The sequence below is a fragment of the Pseudorca crassidens genome, chromosome 5 (assembly GCF_039906515.1).
Source record: "Pseudorca crassidens isolate mPseCra1 chromosome 5, mPseCra1.hap1, whole genome shotgun sequence".
Taxonomy (NCBI): Eukaryota; Metazoa; Chordata; class Mammalia; order Artiodactyla; family Delphinidae; genus Pseudorca; species Pseudorca crassidens.
The window spans coordinates 69,835,959-69,854,768 of NC_090300.1; the positions used below are offsets into that span (position 1 = coordinate 69,835,959).

Consider the following 18,810-nt stretch of genomic DNA (forward strand, 5'->3'; position numbering starts at 1 on the left):
GGAAGCCTGGTTTTCATTCTTATAACATGTTTGACTAGTGAATTCTGAGGAAAACAATTTAAAAATAAGCCCTATCAATGTTGTTTCCTTTAGAGAATCACAAGCTTGTTAGGAACTGGGAGTAGGTGGTTACCATTCTTTGAATCTCTGGTTCTTAGAAAAGGGCATGGGGATAGACGTCAGGATCTAGGAGGTGAGTTGAGGTAAGGACCATGGTTCTGTTAAGCCCTCTTCCCTTAAACCACTGATCTAATTCCTCATACTCAGCTCATTCGTTTACTCGTTCGCACAATACACAGTTCATTGGCAGTCTTTTGTGGGTTAGACACTATTTTCCCTGAATACTGGGGAAATGAATATAAATACAACAGGGGATTCTGACCCCAGGGGACACACAGTCTACTGAGAAAAAAAAAGGCGGAGAATGGTGCAAAAGCTTGCTTTAAGTCATGCAAACGATAGCCCCCTTGCCAGGCCAAACATCCTGATTCTGAGCCAAACTCTCTGGCCTCCTCCCAGAGGCTGTGTCCTACCTCCTGCTCCAGCACCAGTGTGAGGCACCGACTCCCTCCCTGGGCAGGTTCAGCCTCTGGGTTTTTCATCCAGTGTTGATTAGAACAGGATATAACCCAGCTGCCTCCATGCACCATCCAGTAATACCCAATACCCAATGCAAAGAAAATCCACAAGAGCCTGGAGCATACACAGCCCCACCACCACCATCACCAGGTTTGCTCAGCCTGCAGGCCAGAGCTGGACTGTGATTTTTACAACTTCGAGGGCCTGACAGGTTCTACCATGAACAGAGAGATCACCCAGCATCATGCTATTCCAAAGCACACAGCCTCAAGTAGCATCCGCAGCCTGGACTCTAGCTCCCGACACCACCTCTAACAGGATCTAGACCCCTAATAGATCCTGAAGCTTACTCAGCTAAACCCAAGTCTACCCCAACCTCTGGGCATCCCAGACCTTTGGATAATAAACTAACAGGTGATATAAACAGGTGCTAGCCCCGCACCCATGCCACTTTTCACAGCACCTTATTGCCAAGGCCCAGACTGCCTGAGGGTTGGGCCCATGTGCCAGGAGTTGTAACCATCTCCTTCCTATGGCACGTGCATAAAACCACCAGATACAATTTCAGCAATCTTACAATTAGCTGGAAGTCTAGCAGCTTTCAATGTCTCAACATCAAGGTTGCTAAGAAACACCCACCCTTTGGAGGGTGAAATGCCAGCAGAATGCTCAAAAGAAAATGGGACAGAAAAAGATTAATAATATCATTCATAAAGGCCATAGTTTGGGAAGGTACATGGAAAAGACTTGACGATGGTGATGGTGAATCAATAAATCAAGCCCCTTAGGCCCTCAAACTTCTTTCCAATCCCGTCTCCTGTAAGTTTTCTACCCCAGACTCTTAGCATTCTCCAAGAACCCAGGCACTTACCTCCACTCCACACCCAGGTGTTGATCGCTGCCTTTGGTAGGCTAGAAGCTCCTCAAAGACAAGAGAACTTCATTTTTGTTGTATTGGACTTGCATCCAAAACATGGTGCTCACTTAGGAAATGTCGACTGAATTCAAGTAGGTAGAACTGAAAGAGAATTCAGGGTGCAATCTGATGATCTGGGTTCCAGTTAAAGCTGCACAACTGACTAACTTCTGTGAGTCTCAGTTTCTTGTTCTCTAAAATGGTCATTTCTGTACAGGGACTACATCACAGGATTCCCATGAGAATCAAGTACCATAGAGGGGAAAGTACTTTGGAAATTATAATGCACAGTTCAGAGTGGTCGTTGAATGCGGAGCGAATGGACAAACTCATGAGTGAATCATCACAGAGAAGCAAAGCCATCAGGTTATTCCATAACTGATTTTGTGACTCAGGTTTTATCTGAGGAACAATGTATTTGAAGTGTCCTGCCTTGACTCTGTAACCATCCTTAAAAATGGTTATTTCACTTCCCGAAATATTTTAACCCTTTCAGTACAGGAAGACATAAAGTACTGGGGAGGATTCATACTCATCCAAAGAGAATAAAAAAGATCAGAAAGTCTTCATGTCCTCGAAATGCAGAATTGGAAATGAACCATCTCCCAGTAGTGGGAACTGAAATCCACTATTAGATCCTCCTTTTTGGTACCTTCTTCCTCTTCCTCCTCTTTCTACCTTAGCCCCTCCCTACCCATCCCCTTCACCCAGCTGGAAAAAATCATTTGTTTTGAGCCAACTTTAGTCTTAGAAAAAGGTATAAACAAAGCACAAATTTATCAGGGCTGTTTTCTAGGAGCAACAAGGTGGATTTCTATAACTTTTTTAAGTCCTGAGTTGATGGGTGAGTTACTAAAATACGAAGGTAGGATAACTTTCTACCAAAGGCCTGACCCAAATGACAGGGAGAACATTGGGCCAGCTCTGCCCCCTAAGAGAATCTGTGCAGCTCTCTATCCTTCCTACCTCCAGCTCTCTAATCCTTCCTACCTCTGCAACAAATGCGCAACAGATCTCACGAATGTTGCGGTGAATATAAAAATGGATTAGGAGCAAGTTGGTCTTGATAGGGAGGAGGAAAGAAAACATGAGCATGGGTGCTGGAGAGAAGGTAAGGGCTTCACTCTAGTAACAGAACAAGGCAATGGTTAAGATGAAGCCAAAGGGGCCAGGGCATGTGTCAAGAAAAATTTCCTTCAATTGAGACCATATCTGCCCATACTTACCAGTTTTGCCAGCACCAAACCCATGATCAACGGCTCATTTATTTTTGGATTCCTAGAGGTGGGAAGAAGAGAATACTGGATGTACATGGCATTTAAAAAAAAATACAAAAAACCCTCCAACCTGGGAGGGCTGGGATGATGTACAAGGGCAACCGCCTCCCCTATATGGTTCCTATTTTTTTTTTCCCCTTTCTACCCTTCCTGTTCCCAACACGTCTCATCCAATCATACCTGTGGAAGCCACATTCCTGCGCAAAGCTAAATCTGTCAGTGAAGGCAGGGGGATGGCGGAGCAAAGCAAAAGAACGTAAAGATACTTCCCTTCTCAACCCTGAAAGCTGGGAAGTTTCAGTAAGAAAATGGAGGAGTGCTATAAGATTCTAGGGATTTGGAACTGAAAAGGTTGGAGAAACAGAAAATATTCAACTCTATTCCCTTATTTTATCACCTGTTTGGTTGGACTTTTTCAGCATGGAATAAACATATGTTGATATTTTCAGGTCTTATCAATATGCAGGCACAAAAGTTATGAATTGAGCACCTCTGCTAAGTACCAGGCTAGACTTTGCACATACAGAGAACAATTACAGACCTGTCCCTAGAGGAGCTTGTAGTCTAATGGAAGAGACGAACGTTACACAAGTAAATCCACAGATGAGTATGCATTATAATTATGATAACTGAGAATCAGGAAATAAGTAAGGTGCTGTGAGATAGGGGAAGGACAGAATTTACCTAATGACCTCTCTATTAAAGTAAACTTTAAGCTGAGATCTGAAAAAGGAGGATGGGTTAGCCAGGCCAAGAGTGCGGAGGAAAGTTTGCTGAGTGGAGGGAACAGGGGTCAACAATCCTAAAGGGGGTAGAACCATGGCATGTTCAGAGACCTGAAAGAGGCCAGCATGGCACAGAGAGAGTGGTAAAGATGGATTTGGAGGGACAATCAGGAGCTAGACCATGTAGGTCTTTGTAGACCATGGTCAGAAATTTAGAGATCATTCTAAGTGTGTTGAGAAGTTATTTAAGGTTTTTAGGCAGGGATGCCATGATTTGATTTATATGTTAAGAAAAGCACCCCAGCTATTGTGTGGAAGATGAATTAGAAAGAAGCACGAGGAGATTCTTGAAGAGGCTGTGGTAGGAGTCCCAGGGAGAGATGAAGGTAGCTGGGCCTGGGGAGGTAGCAGTGCAGGTGGTGAGGTAGCAGTGCAGGTGGTGAGGTATGGAAGGTCTGAGACCTACTTTGGTAGTAGAATTGACAAGATTGAAAAAGAGATTGGGTTGAGTAGGAGTGGGTGGTAAAGGAGAGAAGGGTATCAAGAATGAATCCCAAGTTTCCAGTTTATGCAATTGGGTGGATGTGTTTCTATTTACTGAGTTAGAAACACTGCAAAGGAAGAACTTGCAGGGGGGTAATTCCTGGCAATCAAGAGCTCAGTTTTGAACATGGTATGTTTGAGATGTCTCTGAAGTAGGTGTCCAAGTAGGCAGTTAGATATTTAAGATCTGCTCTCAAAAGAGATGTCTGGTTTGGAGATATCAATTTGGGATTCGTCAGAATAGAGGTAGTATTTGAAGCTAGGAGAAAATATTGGTTTCCATATCAGACCAGGCATAGAAAAATAGAATAGAAAATGGTAAAGGTGGACTGGATCTTAGAAATACTCCAGTCTAAACTCGTTTCTCAACTGATAGCAAAATTGGGAGCTAAAGTGAAGCCATTGGTGGAAATGGAGTTGATAGGAGACTAGGTCTCCCTTTTGGAAAAGCACTTTTCTTGTTTTGCAATGTCTTGTCAACATTTGACATCAAAATGGGGGAGACTGAGAAATCGCCTATGTGAGACATAATTATACAGATATGGCTCATGGTGTCATGTCTCTTATTTTATATATGCTATATGTAAACCACCACGTCCTCATAACTAATTTGCTCCCCTCTTCCTTTCAGAAACTTGGAAGCTTTACTGCTGGTTCCCTACTTATTGAAAAGATGATGCAGTCATCTCACATGAACATACCTGGGCAATTTGCTATTGAGGGGGTCCCTGCCTTACAGTGGGGACTGAGCTGCCAAAGGCACTTTCCTGTGCAGCTCCATCCTACTCAGTTTAGCACCCGTGGCCCCTGCAATTATCTAGTAGCCGGACCATCTCTCCTCCCGAATGTGAGTGCCGGAAAGTCAGGAGCTACTTTTACTTTCCTTGGTATGTATCTTAATCTCGCCCTGGCACCTGTGATAAGTAACTTAGTCATCTAATACATGTTTTGAATTAGGGGGACCCAATAAACTGAAACCTTCCATTGGATTTAATGTACCTTTAGTTATCTTTCCATCCTTCCAAGTAAATACATTTACACAACACATGCTATATGTCAGGTATGGTGCTAAAGGTTGCAGTTGTGTTCAGTCTTTAAAATACAGGTATCATGTAACAGTTGCGATCAGCTCTCATCCAGTATATTTAGGCTTATTCATCTGTATACTTTGCATACCTTCCATCCAATTCAGCAAATATTGTGCATCAGCCATGTGTATAGAGGTAAGAAGGGAAGCCTCTGTCACTCGGGGCTATAAGGTCAGTGCAGGAGAGAGATATATTGGATACTAGCAATGAAAAGGGCCATCACTGAGCTACAAACAATATACTTGGTTAAATATGGGAACATGATTGCTTCAAACTAAGAGATCTAAAAACGTTTCTTGGAGGGGTGGAGTTTGAACATAATAATAAAACAATGTAAAATTATGAAAGTATCCTTGAAATAAACATCAAAGTAATAAATCTCTGAAATAATAAGAGCTAACACATATATGGGACTTAGTACATACTGTTCTGAAGTACTTTACACTTGTGAGCTTATTTTATCCTCACAACAATCTTATAGAATGGGTGGTACTGTTATCCTCACTTTACAGATGGGAAACTGGAGCACAGAAAGTAATTAAGGTCAAACAGCTAGCAAACAGCAGAGATGGGGATTTGAACCCTAGTGATGTAATACTTTGCTCTTTGTCATTAATGTCTCCTGCCTTATGAATGAAGGTTAGAACTTCAACAGCCAGGTTCAGAAGAGAGGGTGTGGGGAGGAGGGCATTTCAGACAGAACAAAGAGCTGAAACAAAAGCACAGAGGTTAGGGATACACCTAATAATGCTTTATTTTGCCTAGAAAGCTGTATAGTTTGCAAAGAACTTTCTCAGTCATTCTTTAATGTGCTCCTCCTTGTGACCCTGTGAAGTATGCCATGATTATTATTCCAATTAGAAAGATGAGGAGATTGGGAGCCAGGATGGGAAGGCACCAGCTGGGCTAGTGAGATGCAGTGTGAAATTCAAAACCCAGTCATTTCACTTCAGACCAGTGCCTTTTCCCATGTTGCAGTGCTAGCAACTAAATATATTCATTGCTCCCGGTTCTGAGCAAGGCTCCAAGCTAGCCTTTTCATATATGTTCTGATTTCATCTCCACAATGGCCCTGAGAGGTAGGTGGTGTTGCATTTCCAAAGAGGAAACAGTTCAATTCTGCCTCTACTTTTTTTTTGAGAATACTAATGATTCCCTATGAGGCACGCTGATTTTCGGGTTCATGCTTTGTCCACTCGTTGGTCCCTGGGAACCCCTGAGGCTGGAGTATTACCTGTGCTTGAGCACAGGCAGCTTCTCTAAAAATGGAAAATCCCGATTCATCTCTTGGCCAAATCCTTCCAGTCACTCCTGCATTTGGCCAACCTCTGCAGTGTGGTGAAAGTCAACATTTAAATATGAAACCCGGCTTGGTTTCCAAAAATTTAATTGCATTATTAAGAATTAGTTGCAACTGGGCTTTGTGATTCTCTGAGGGGAAAGGCTGGGAACGAGGCTGACCAAACCCTCAAGGCTGGCCAGCAATTTGGTGCAATTGCTGAAACACTTGATGTAACCTGGGTCCGCACTGGTTGGCGGTACCATCTGCAACTCAGTGAGTACCCGCTGTGTAGGGCAGAGTTCTAGGCCCTCCAGGAGAAATATAAATTAGTGGCTAGAGAAAAAGATTGGCTGTACCGTGGATCCAGTGACATGTATGTCAAATGCCAAAGCAAGCCCATCAGGCAAGAGCTGGTACAAATTCGCAGCCAGCCACACGGCCTGAGGCAGCAAGGGCTGGATTCCCAAGCATCAGCTTTGTCTGTGCATGTTCAGTCTGGGAATCAGGTAGAGAAGACTCGGTAGTCCTGTTGCCTTCCGGATTTGATTAAGGCTCTTAGGAGGGTCACGACCTCAGCCTCCGAAGGGCAACATCAGAAAAAGACAATAAAAACGAGAGATAAGATGACTAAAGCTTTTAGTGCAAAGAGGAGGAAGGATGCATGGAATGAAAACTGGGAAGTTTCCATTTGATTTTCACGGCCACCAATATAGTGAAGGGCCTGGTTTTGAAAGCTGTTGTCAAGCCTTTCAAGAGCCTCCTTGCAAGCCGGATGCCAAGCCAGAGGTCTAAGATGATTTCTCTCTCTGCCTCTTGCCTTGGTATGCTGATTTATAAAAGGGGAAAGCAACCGCTAGCTCACAGGTCTTCTTTTGAGGATTAAATGTGGTAGAGCACAGTAAATGGCTCATTAACATAAATGGGTAGAAAATAGACTGTTTGATATCCTGTCCAGCTATCCCAGCCATCCGGTGAACAATGGGACTAGACAGTTAGACTCATTTAACAGAAACTTAGAAATCATCTGATCCAACACCTGAGTGTGGTAGATGAGAATGGAGAAGGCACCCAAGGGTGCCGAGGAAGTGAGAGGCTGAGCGGGGTTGTGGATGTGGGGAGGAGTGAGATCCTGAGAGCTTTGCTGAGCCCCTTGTGACATAATCTAATTTCATACTGACAGGAGACATAGGCAGGGGTCTTCATTTCATAAGCCAAGACCCAGAGGTTCCAAATGGAAATAGCATCCCTGAGATCAAAGAGCTCCTGAGCCAATGAGGGGGGTTTGAAGCCCGGTTGAGTTCAATCCAAAGCCCATGCTCTTGACCGTACACTGTCTCGCCGGGTTTTCTGCTTCCTCGCAAAGACCAATTTTTCAAGGTTTCCGTAGCACCTTCAGAAAGCAGTGGCGGCTAGGGAGAAGGTTGTTTTTATTTATTGATTGATTTATTTAAAAGTCTGTCTATGAGTCCCTGTGTAACCCTGCTTTATGCAGCTCAGTTTTATAGTCTAAAATGTCTAAATGCACCAGATGCCCCAGGCCTCTTTCACCCCTAACACTCTAATTGGTGCTTCACACCAAAGAGAAAATGGTTCTCCTTTGCCTCCAAATCCAAGTAGTTCTTACCTATAAAAATCACTTCTTTAAAATTGTCTGTATATGTTTCTTATGATTATCTGAGGCCAGTGCAAAGAGATTATCTCCTTTTCCCTACCACTAGCACCCAGTAGGTGCTTAATACAATTTCAGGTGCATAAATTTTTTTTTTAATTGGGGTATAGTTGTTTTATAATGTTGTGCTAGTTTCTACTGTACAGCGAAGTGGAGTTCCCTGTGCTATACAGCAGGTTCTTATTAGTTATCTATTTTATACATATTAGTATATATATGTCAATCCAAATCTCCCAGTGCATAAACTTTTTTTTTTTTTTTTTGCGGTATGCGGGCCTCTCACCGCTGCGGCCTCTCCTGCTGCGGAGCACAGGCTCCGGACGCGCAGGCCCAGCGGCCATGGCTCACGGGCCCAGCCGCTCCGCGGCATGTGGGATCTTCCCGGACCGGGGCACGAACCCGTGTCCCCTGCATCGGCAGGCGGACTCTCAACCACTGCGCCACCAGGGAAGCCCAGTGCATAAACTTTTAAAGCAAGCATTCTATCAGCATCCTATGCACTGTTACAGGCTTTGTTCTTTTCTTCTTCTTTTTTTTTTTGGCATTTCTCTGACCTGTGACTCCAGTATCCACCCATCTGTACATCCATTATCCATCCAAATGAATTTACATACGTAATGACCAGAATCACACCTATTACGTACATGGTATACATGCACATGGAGATGCCTGCATATACTTAGTGGACATTGATTAAATCCCATATGTGGCAGGTAACAGGCCCGTTGTTGCAGAAGGGTTATAGGTTAAAATCTAGACTGGGTTGTTAACCATCCAAAAAGTTTTTTCTTATACCATCGCTTTAAAAATTTATTTCTGATGCTTAGAAAGACCAGAGGGCATTGCTATAAGCTATGTTATTCTTTTTTTTTTTTTTTTTTTTTTTTGCGGTACGCGGGCCTCTCACTGTTGTGGCCTCTCCCGTTGCGGAGCACAGGCTCCGGACGCGCAGACTCAGTGGCCATGGCTCACGGGCCCAGCCGCTCCCCGGCATGTGGGATCTTCCCGGACCGGGGCACGAACCCGTGTCGCCTGCATCGGCAGGCGGACCCTCAACCACTGCGCCACCAGGGAAGCCCTAAGCTATATTATTCTTATGCTCTGCTGAAAATTTAGCTCAAAATCCTGATTTCTTCTAAATTGTTACCATATACTGCCATACATAGTACATTCATAGCACAAGGCAGTGGCCTAGAGAAGGGTTTAGATTCACAGGTGGCACATGGACCTTCCTTTTCACTTTTTGAATTACATTTAACAGCTTAGAGTCTGTTATGTGCCTGGATCCCTGATGTTAGACTTGAGTATTATTCACTTGCCCAAACTCAGGTGACTGAGGCAGTGCTGTTGGTTGCTGAATTAGTTGCATCTAGGTCTCTGAAAAGGCAGCCCGTGGAAAGAGCACAGACTCTTAAAACAAAGCTAGTTTCTTCTGGCTCTGACGCCAAATACCTGTGTGACCCTGGGCAAGTTACTTAACTTCTCTGAGCCTCGGTTTTCTTAGCTCTAAAGAAAGGGGGAATAATACCCAACTTCCAAATGTATGTAAGGATGAAAAGAGAAGTAATTCCCAGAACCTGGTGTACAGGGAATAACAAGCATGTCTCCGAGTTCTTTGGCCTGAGCAAGTGTACCAAATGGAATTGTTATTTACCGATAGCACAGGGGACAATATCCATGTCTTCAGGAAGGTACATCTTCCAATCCTGCCTTCCATGTCCCTCCCATACTTGAAAGTCCTGATGAAAGATTTCTGAATTCATCACCAGTTTGGAGCCTCCTTTCCCCTTTCCTTGCCACTGGGATTATTTCAGCGACATTCTCATGCATTTCACTAATCCCCTACAATCATCCCGCTTTCAGAGTGTAAAGCACTTTCCCATCCATCACCTCATTTGATCTTCACAACAGCCCCATGAGAACACAAGCCAGTGTTGTTATCCTTCTGTGGCAGATGAGCAAGCAGAGGCTTAAAGAGGTTAAGTGGCTAGTCTAGGGTCACACTTCCAGGTTCAGGTCTATGACTCTGAATTCTATCCATGAGCTTTCTATTATACCAAGCAGCCATGGGATTTTTGCTACATACTAAAAGACAGACAATAGGTATCCTGGAAGAAATAAAAACAGGAAGGTATAGACTGACAGAGAACAAGTCCGTTAGTCTGACTTTCCCCATCCCCCCTGGTCCCCACCAGTGTTCTTCTCTCCTGGGCACTCCCTTCTCAGCCTCTGGTCATTCAGGTCCTCCCCATGGTTCAGAGCATCTTTTAAACCCATGCTCCTCCATGAAGCCTTTGGCCAACCACCCACTCACTTTTTAATCTAAAATTTACTGAATGCCAGGCTCTGTGCTCTACTGTCTTCTAGTGGGGAGAAACAGACAATAAACTCAAGAGTAAATAGAGTTTATTTTATTACCATAAAAACATTAGTTTTATGGTAATAAAAGCTAAAAAGGAAAAAAGCAGAGAAGAGGGACAGGGCATATGTGAGGGGTAAGGATGCAAAGTGAGGCAGACTGCTAGTGTAGGTGCACTGAGCAGGTTACACTAGAGGCAGAAAGGAGGCAAGGGAGAGAACCGCTTGGGTATCAGGGTGACAGCAGCAGGCAGAGACTGCAAGCACCACGGCCCTGAGCCAACGTGTGCACTGGGTGTTTGAGGAATAGCACAGAGGCTGGTGTCTCTGGTGCAGAGTGAAGGAGGCCAGAGCAGTGGGAGAGGAGGACAGAGAGGAAGGGGAAGTACACTGTACACATCCCACTGAGCACTGGAAGAACTTTCTATGACTCTGGATGAGATGGAAAGTCATTGAGGGTTTGGACAGAATCTAAAGTTTATTTTCACAGCAGAGCTTTGTCTGCTCTGTTGAGATGGGCAAGGTGGGAGTATATATACTATTTAGGAGGCGTGATAATAATTCTGGAGAGAGATGATGGTGGCTTGGACTAGGAAATGGTGAGCAGTGTTCAAATTCTGTATATATATATATATTTTTAACATCTTTATTGGGGTATAATTGCTTTACAATGGTGTGTTAGTTTCTGCTTTATAACAAAGTGAATCAGTTATACATATACATATGTTCCCATATCTCTTCCCTCTTGCGTCTCCCTCCCTCCCACCCTCCCTATCCCACCCCTCCAGGCTGTCACAAAGCACCGAGCCAATATCCCTGTGCCATGCGGCTGCTTCCCACTAGCTATCTGTATATATTTTTAACGCAGAGCCAATAGTATCACTGATAGTTTGGATGTAGGTCATGGGGAAGGAAGAGTCAAGCACAGCTCCAGGTTCTTTGGCCTGAACCACTGTGACAAGTGGAATTGCTATTTACCAAGAAAAGAAAGGCTGCAAGTGGAACAAATCTGAAAGAGTCAGGGGAACACTGAGAACTCCAGCTTGGAGGTGTTCAGTCAGAGAAGCCAAATACACAGGCAAAGGACTATGACTGAACAGCCCGCTGGATTTCGGAGTCTGGAGTTCCAGAGAGAAATTGAAGCTGGAGATAGAAATTTAGGAGTTGTCACTCTTCAGATTTTATTAAAACCGTGAAACTGAATAAGATCCCCAGGGAAGTGAGCACAGAAAGGAAGAGGTCTGATGGCTGAGCCTAAGGACACGTCCTGGTCAGAGGTTTGGAAGAAGTTTACCAGCCAAGATGAATGAGGAGTGGCCAGGGGGTTAGGGGGAAACCTTGATATCCTTTTTGTGAAGACCTGACAAAACCTGTCTGTCCCCTTCAACTCTTGGCTTATGTTTCTTGGGTGGAGGCAGACTGCAGGTATCTTTAGAGTGAATACACATCACTTCTCCACCCTCCACGGTGCTCAGCATCTAGGAGCCCTTCGGTTAAAACTCAGCTGGTTGTCTTACAGCTGAATCACAAAATGATCAAGCATAAGGGACCCAAGAAATCATCTGGATCTATGATTTCCCAACTGTATTCTTTGGAACAAGGCAGAGTTCTTTTGTTTCATCATTGGGAAACCTCTCTTTTCCTAGAAGGGCTAATAAAAGCAACAGTGTTCTGGCACTCAAAGGACTCACCCCTTCCTTCTAAGAAATAGTTGAGATTTCCATCAGACATCAGACATTTCAGAAAGCTCCAAGGGCTTGGATCTAGTCAAGAACATCTGCTAGCCAGAGGGGCTAAGGAGCAACATGCAACATACTGTTCTCTGAGAGTCCGGCCTCATTTCAGATTGATTTGAGAAAGGAAGACACTGTCTGCCATATTCCTTCCTCTTAAGACCAGCTGAAGGCCCAGGATCCTAAACAGGATAGTAGAGATCATCTAATCCAACCACCTCTTAGAAAGATGAGGAACTTGGGCCTAGAAAGGCCCCAGTTATCTTGTTCAAAATCACATACCAAGTGTGTTGGATCCAAGACTAGACACCAGGTCTCAACTTGAAAATTTCTGCTCAGAAGCAGATTCAACTAAACTCTATGAGCATTTACTATATGCCTGCAAACATGCCAGGTACTTTTACGTGTTATCATTCTTAATCCTCACCACCACCTCTAAGATGGATCTTATTATTCCCCTTTTACTGTTGAGAGCAATGATGCTCAGACAGGAAAGTGACATGTCCAGGGTCACATGGCTGGCATGTTGGAAGAGTAGGATTGGAGGCCATGCCTGTTTGTCTCAGAGTCCAGTGCTCACCCCAGCACATCTGCTACCTTCCTCAGCAGGTCTGTCTCACAAGGTTATGTATTCCCACAGTACGAGCGACTGCCCCAGAGACCCTGCCCTCCTACCCATAGGTGACTCCCCTCCAGCTTGGTGCGTTAATGAGTGACTTAACTTTGAGTTCAGGGCGTGGATTCTGAAACCAAACTGCCTGGGCTTGAATCATGACTCTGCCACTTATTAGCTATGCAACCTTGGGCCCTGGAACTCCCCTAAGCCCCAGTTTCCTCATCTACAAAATGGGAACAATGATGTACTCACCCCCAGGGATTAGGATTAAGTAATAGAATGCGTGTAAATCACTTAGTAATGTCTGATATGTATAGCAGATATTCAATAAATATGAAACGTAATAGTCAATGGCTGACTTTTTAAAAACCCTGGAACTGTTTTAAAACATACTGTCCAATGCTTCAAAATTCATTTCTCGTTTTTTTTTTCTATTCTTTTTCAAATTCCCCTCTCATTTAGACTGCCACATAACATTGAGCAGAGTTGAAAAAGAATAGAAAAAAAAATCATTTCTGGAATATGTCTAGGTGGGGAAGCCAGTACCGAAATCCAGACCTGACATGTTTTAGGAGTTCCAACAACACGCTCTGTATCAATTAGGGTTCAACTAGGAAAGAGAAGTGACATGGAATTAGATCTTACACAACTGATACAAGACCCATGTCGTATCATTATGATGAGTCCTAAAAACCTCTTTGAAATATCAATGAAAAGGTAAAAATAGTAAATAGGTGTGTGTATGTATAGAAAAATTACTGGAAGGAAATTCATTAAAATGTTCACAGTGGATATTTCTGAGTGATGGGATAATGAGAGGTCTTAATTTACTATCATTTATTTGCTTTCTAATTTTGTATACTAAACAGGTATTCAAATCAGAAATTATTTAATTGTTAATATTTATTGTTCATTTCTTTCTTTCTTTACCTAACATCTTTTTTCTCTAAAAAAGCCACAAGATAAAGAATTGGAAACACTTATGATTATAAAGCTAATGATGGAGAAGCGACAGGAAGGAGTTAGAATGGATATGGGATAGGAACGTAGGGCAGATAGTCACTTGAAATTGATTTAGGTTAGGAAGTGTAATCCTCTGGATTCTGAGAATCGTGAACAGAAGATATTATCGTATCCAAGGGAGAGCTTAAAATAAAAAGAAATATCCAGCGTGTTGGTGCCATGAAACAGACACTCAACTGGGATGTCAGTGTGTCTGGGCTGGAGTCCTGGCCCATCTCAGGAACTGGCTGTGTCTCACCCTCCCTGTGACTCCCTTTTCCCCTCCTAAAGTGACAGCCCTCTGTGTAAGGGGTTTCCTGTCGTGTCTGTGCATTTTATTTGCCAGAGCCTAAAGTCATTGGTAGACGGGCGACTGGGGAGGTTGGGAGGCGGGTGCTGGGTGATCACAGTGAGACCTCTGACTACTGTGGGGGAAAAGGTGCTGTTTCTCCTGCTCACTGTCACCCTGGCAACCCTGAGAAGAGAGAGGCAGACTAAAGGCAAGACAAGAAGTTTGAGGATTTTTTAACATTCTTGGTGAAGCATGTACAGACCAGAATCTGATATTCTAGATAGAGCCAAAGAATGTCAGGCCTGGAAATGTCAAAGACTATGTAGTCCAACCCTTAAGATGGGGACACGAAAATCCACAAAGGCAGATCACTTGTCTAAGACCACACAGAGCCTGGAGAGAAACAGGCTCCTAGCTGAGCGCACTGGTCATCCTACCTTGATTTCTCCAAGGTCCCGCCAATGACTGATGTGAAGATGCTGATAATGACTGAGAGAGGAGGACCTTAACCTTGATAGGAACTAGAAACTTTCTTCCATGAGTAGGCACCCTAAATTGTTTAGTTTTCTTCAAGAACCTGATTGCCCACAGCAGCAGACCCAGCTTCTGATCAATAGTCATCACTTCTCTCTCTAGTATTCCAGAGGTGATCCAGGTGTGATCAGTCTAGACTCTGCTAGACAAAACTCTTGGGCAGTGCCGACCGGCTCGGGGCGTGCTCTGTAACTGGTGCCTCTCCCTGATAACAGATATGGACCTGCCTAAATTTGCTCCTGGATCTCAACAGAAACCACATAACTGGTCATTGCTCCCAGAAAACCTCCCTACTAGTAAACTTGCACATAGCTGGCGACTCAGCTAAGGCAAGTAATGAGCCAAGAAAAACCAAAAAGAGTATGGTTTTGATATACAGGATTTTATTACTGGCATTAGTCAAGTAATCGTGGGCCGGCCAATTTTCAAAGCAGTCTTAAAAAATAATCCTTTCCCTTGATTCCCAGACACTGTGCAGAGAAAGAAGGATGAGAATATAACCTTTTCAAAGCTCCTTTTTTCTGAGTCCTTTTAGTAACTCCACGGACTCAACTTTAGAGTCTAAAGACTTAATCTTAAAAGATCATTCTGTGGGAAGAGGCCGTGAGATGTAATAAAAATCACACTGAGCCTAAAGCCAAAAGAGTGATGATGTTTTGATGCTTCTAACTGCCAGGTGTTCCATCCTGAACAAGGCATTTCACTTTCAGGCCCTGCTTTTCCCAAAAACCTGGGGTAATATTCATACTTTTCCCTTCAAACTCTGTTGTGTTGTTCAGAGGATAAACACAGTGAGTTTAAAACCATTTGAATACTATTGTTTCATTAATTATAGTTTTAGTACAAGTTTTCAACAGCATTAGGCCTCTGCACAAAATGACATGGGTCTCTGGGTATCCAATGTAGATGCCCATTTCTGAATGGATTGGGAAAAGAATGTAGAAGGACCAAAAAAAAAAAACAAAAAAAAACCAGAAAGAAAAAAAGAAAAATTCATTCTTTTCCTGGAAAGCTCTGTTGTTTAATCCTATTCTTGGAGTAAAAAATCCTGGCCATGCTGTAGGGAACAGAACACAGCTTCTCTTTGATGTCGTCACCCTCACCCCACAGCCAGTATCACTTCCCTTTTTTCCCCAACAGATTCAAAACCCTCATGTTTGGGCTTCTCTGGTGACCACGATAAACGTTTAAATCCCCTGCGATCATGTATTCTAACCTAAACAACCAAAAGGAAGACAGAGAAGGAAGAGGAGAGAGAAGAAAGAAAGAGGTAAGGTTGTATTCTTTGGAAGGAGGATGTTTAGTGAGCCTTATATTTTAGTTTAGAGCCAAATAGTCTTTTTTCAAACAGAGAAGTTTAGTGTAACTCCAGACAGGAGCAGGCAGGAGCGGAAACGTGAGTACTACTCTCCAGCTAGTGATATTACCACCCATTTGTGATTCCTGAGAGAGAACAGAGGAGCAAGCCAGGCCTTAACACCCCACCTGGCATCAGTGAGCATGGACCTGGCCTTTCAGGTCCAGTCCTTCTAGGGATGGGGCTCTCTCCTTCGTCTTGGGTTCCACCTGAAGTCAGGGTGAGTCCTGCAAAGATTCCGAACACTTCTTGATCCACACAGACCAAGCTGCCATGCCTGCCAGCGTCGGGCTGCACTCCTTCATCCAGCCAGCAAATCAATGCAAACCCAAGATGAGGCATGATGAGAGTTAGGGGAGGAAACCTCTCTAGTGGCTCCTTTACCGTGTCATTCTTTAACTCATGAGTCACTCTCCACACCCCACCGTGCACACCAGGACTCAACCGCCTTACCACATCTGGCCAGATGCTACAAATGCTGCCTCCAGAGGTGATGACAGCTCGACATGGTCTTCTCCCCATTGTATTTTAGATCTTCCTATGCCTTGTTTTTCAAGTGGTCAGTTCTCCGCTGGAGGGAAAGACAAGCCTGGTACAAGACCAAGCCGGTGATCATTAGCCAGCTCTGTGCCTTGAGCAATGCTTGTGTAGTTATACTAATCAGTTGATTGATGCAGGTTCGGTTGGGAAATACTACATTTTAAGGAAGTGCAACCTTTAACTTCTGAGCTGGAGCAGGCAGCATGCCAAGGGAGGGAGGACTGGATTAAACTAGAGAACAATTCTCTGAGCCATGGGCATTGAGCTGGGCACAAACTAAGCTGGGTCCCGGGATGCTCGGAGGATCCAGGAGGAAGTGGGCGGGCAGGTAAGGGTCGGGCACCACAGCAAATACCAGCTAGGTGATCTTGCCCCCTCCTGTGTGCCAAGTCCAGGTCTGGGCATGTCAGTTACCTCTACTGAACTTTTTTGCACGCTGCTGCTGTTCATATTTAATCAAAATTTATAACCCATGGCTCAGAAACCTGGAATCTTGGTGTCTTTAGTCTTAAAAGACTCAGTTAGCCCATGTGCACAGTTGGCCTCTCTCTCTTCCTCAGCAGGGTTGAAAAACTTGTTTCTTTTTCTTTTTAATGTAAAGATAAAACCCATCACCCACATTCCAGAATTAGCCTGATAAGATTAGGTAGGATCAGAAAATCGTAAAATTGTTGGGTTCAGAAGGTCTTTAGAGATCACACCATATCTGAATCTGCAACATAACACCCCTGACAAAGTGTCCATCATACTCCTTCTTAGATATCTCCAGGCTGGGAACTTTCTGTCTCCCTAGGTGACCCTTGGTTGGTCAGATTTAGAAGTTGGGTGTTTTAAACGTATTTATTGGTTCAATTATAAGGAGGAATTTATCACAGCAAGAGAGCACTCACCAAAGACATTTGGGGCTGTGTGTAGGATGGTGACCTCAACGGATGCAAACAGGATCCATGACCACAGACTATACCCCAAATCCCAACTCATATAAGTCCTTGGTCAGCAGAGTGAACAGAATAATATTGGATGCTGCCCACAGTGCCAGGACGAGAGAGATATTTACAAACGATAGTCTTAGGTGTTTATGATAAAGTTTGTGTGAAAATCCTTCATTGGTCACAGAGAAAGGAACTTGAACTGATCTCCTTTGACTTTCACTTTTAAGAGAACATATGAAATTCAGGTCAGTATCATAGTTTTCCAGACACCAGATAGACATTTAATCTTTCCCACCAGCTTAGTAATTTCTATAGGTTTTCTTCCTCTTGAACCGATACCTAGGTCGGAAAATCATAGACTTGGGCACCTAGTACAGTTTTAGGACTAGAAGATTCCCAGAAGAAATCTTATCTGATTTCTTCATCTTAAAACTAGGAAACTAAGGCCCAGAGAGAGGAAGCAACTGACCCAAAGTCACAGAGCCCTTTTGGGATGGAGTCAGGACTAAATCACTGGTCTCCCTACTCCTAGTAGAGTGCTCTGCTCTTCATTATCAATGGTGATATGCTGAGTATGTACAAAGGGTGATGATCCCTCTAGTGTGCTTTGGGACAGGTGCTACAGAAAGTTTTATGGAATAGAGGAACGAGCGTGCCTCTCCCGTCTCCCCATGTGGCAACCTTGTGGAGGAAGGATTGCTAAAATGCCTTTTAAGATGTCAATACACAAGAACAACAACAAAAATACACTGTGAACACTGTCTAATTGTATCTGCATGCAAATATATCCAAATGGTCCTCATCATAAGACCTGCTGGTTATTGTGCATCTACTGTGTTCCAAGCACTTTACATAACTTATTAGTTCTAATCCTCCCAAAGACTCTGTGAGGTTAACGTTATTGTTTTTCATATGAATAAACTGAGGCTCAGATGACGCATGGCCAGTGTGGCAGAGTCAAGATTTGGGGCCCAGTCTTCCTGGCTCCCAAGCCTGTGTTGTTTTCACCATAGCCACCACCTTCTCTAGATTATCTCAAACCCACTCCTGTGTCCCACCCACCCACAAGCCCCAAATATTTTCTATGGCTGGTCCTGGTGTGGAATCGAGTTGAGATTTTTTTTTTTAATTCTTTGACGATTCAACTTACTTATCTCCTCAGGCGGTTTGGGAAGTATCTCCCCTTTCACTGGTGTGTTCTTTTATTTAAGGCATCTTCTAGAAAACAGGGCAAATTAAGACCCTAGCATCTGGTGGTAAGTTGCAATGTTTGATATGTAAACATAAATAAGTAGAAATAATAACATTCCGAAAAATGTATTCATTAGTCATAAATTTAAAAACTGTTTGTACTAAAATATCTTTAT

General features: G+C 43.6%; 1 long non-coding RNA gene across 1 annotated transcript; it reads right to left on the reverse strand.

Moving 5' to 3' along the window:
- Positions 1-1,408: 1,408 nt before the first annotated feature.
- Positions 1,409-16,510, reverse strand: LOC137224468 (uncharacterized). Its single transcript, XR_010943349.1, has 3 exons — positions 16,425-16,510; positions 2,722-2,773; positions 1,409-1,597 (listed from the first exon to the last, which is right to left on the reverse strand). It is a non-coding gene; the product is annotated as an uncharacterized lncRNA (long non-coding RNA).
- Between the last annotated feature and the right edge of the window lie 2,300 nt (positions 16,511-18,810).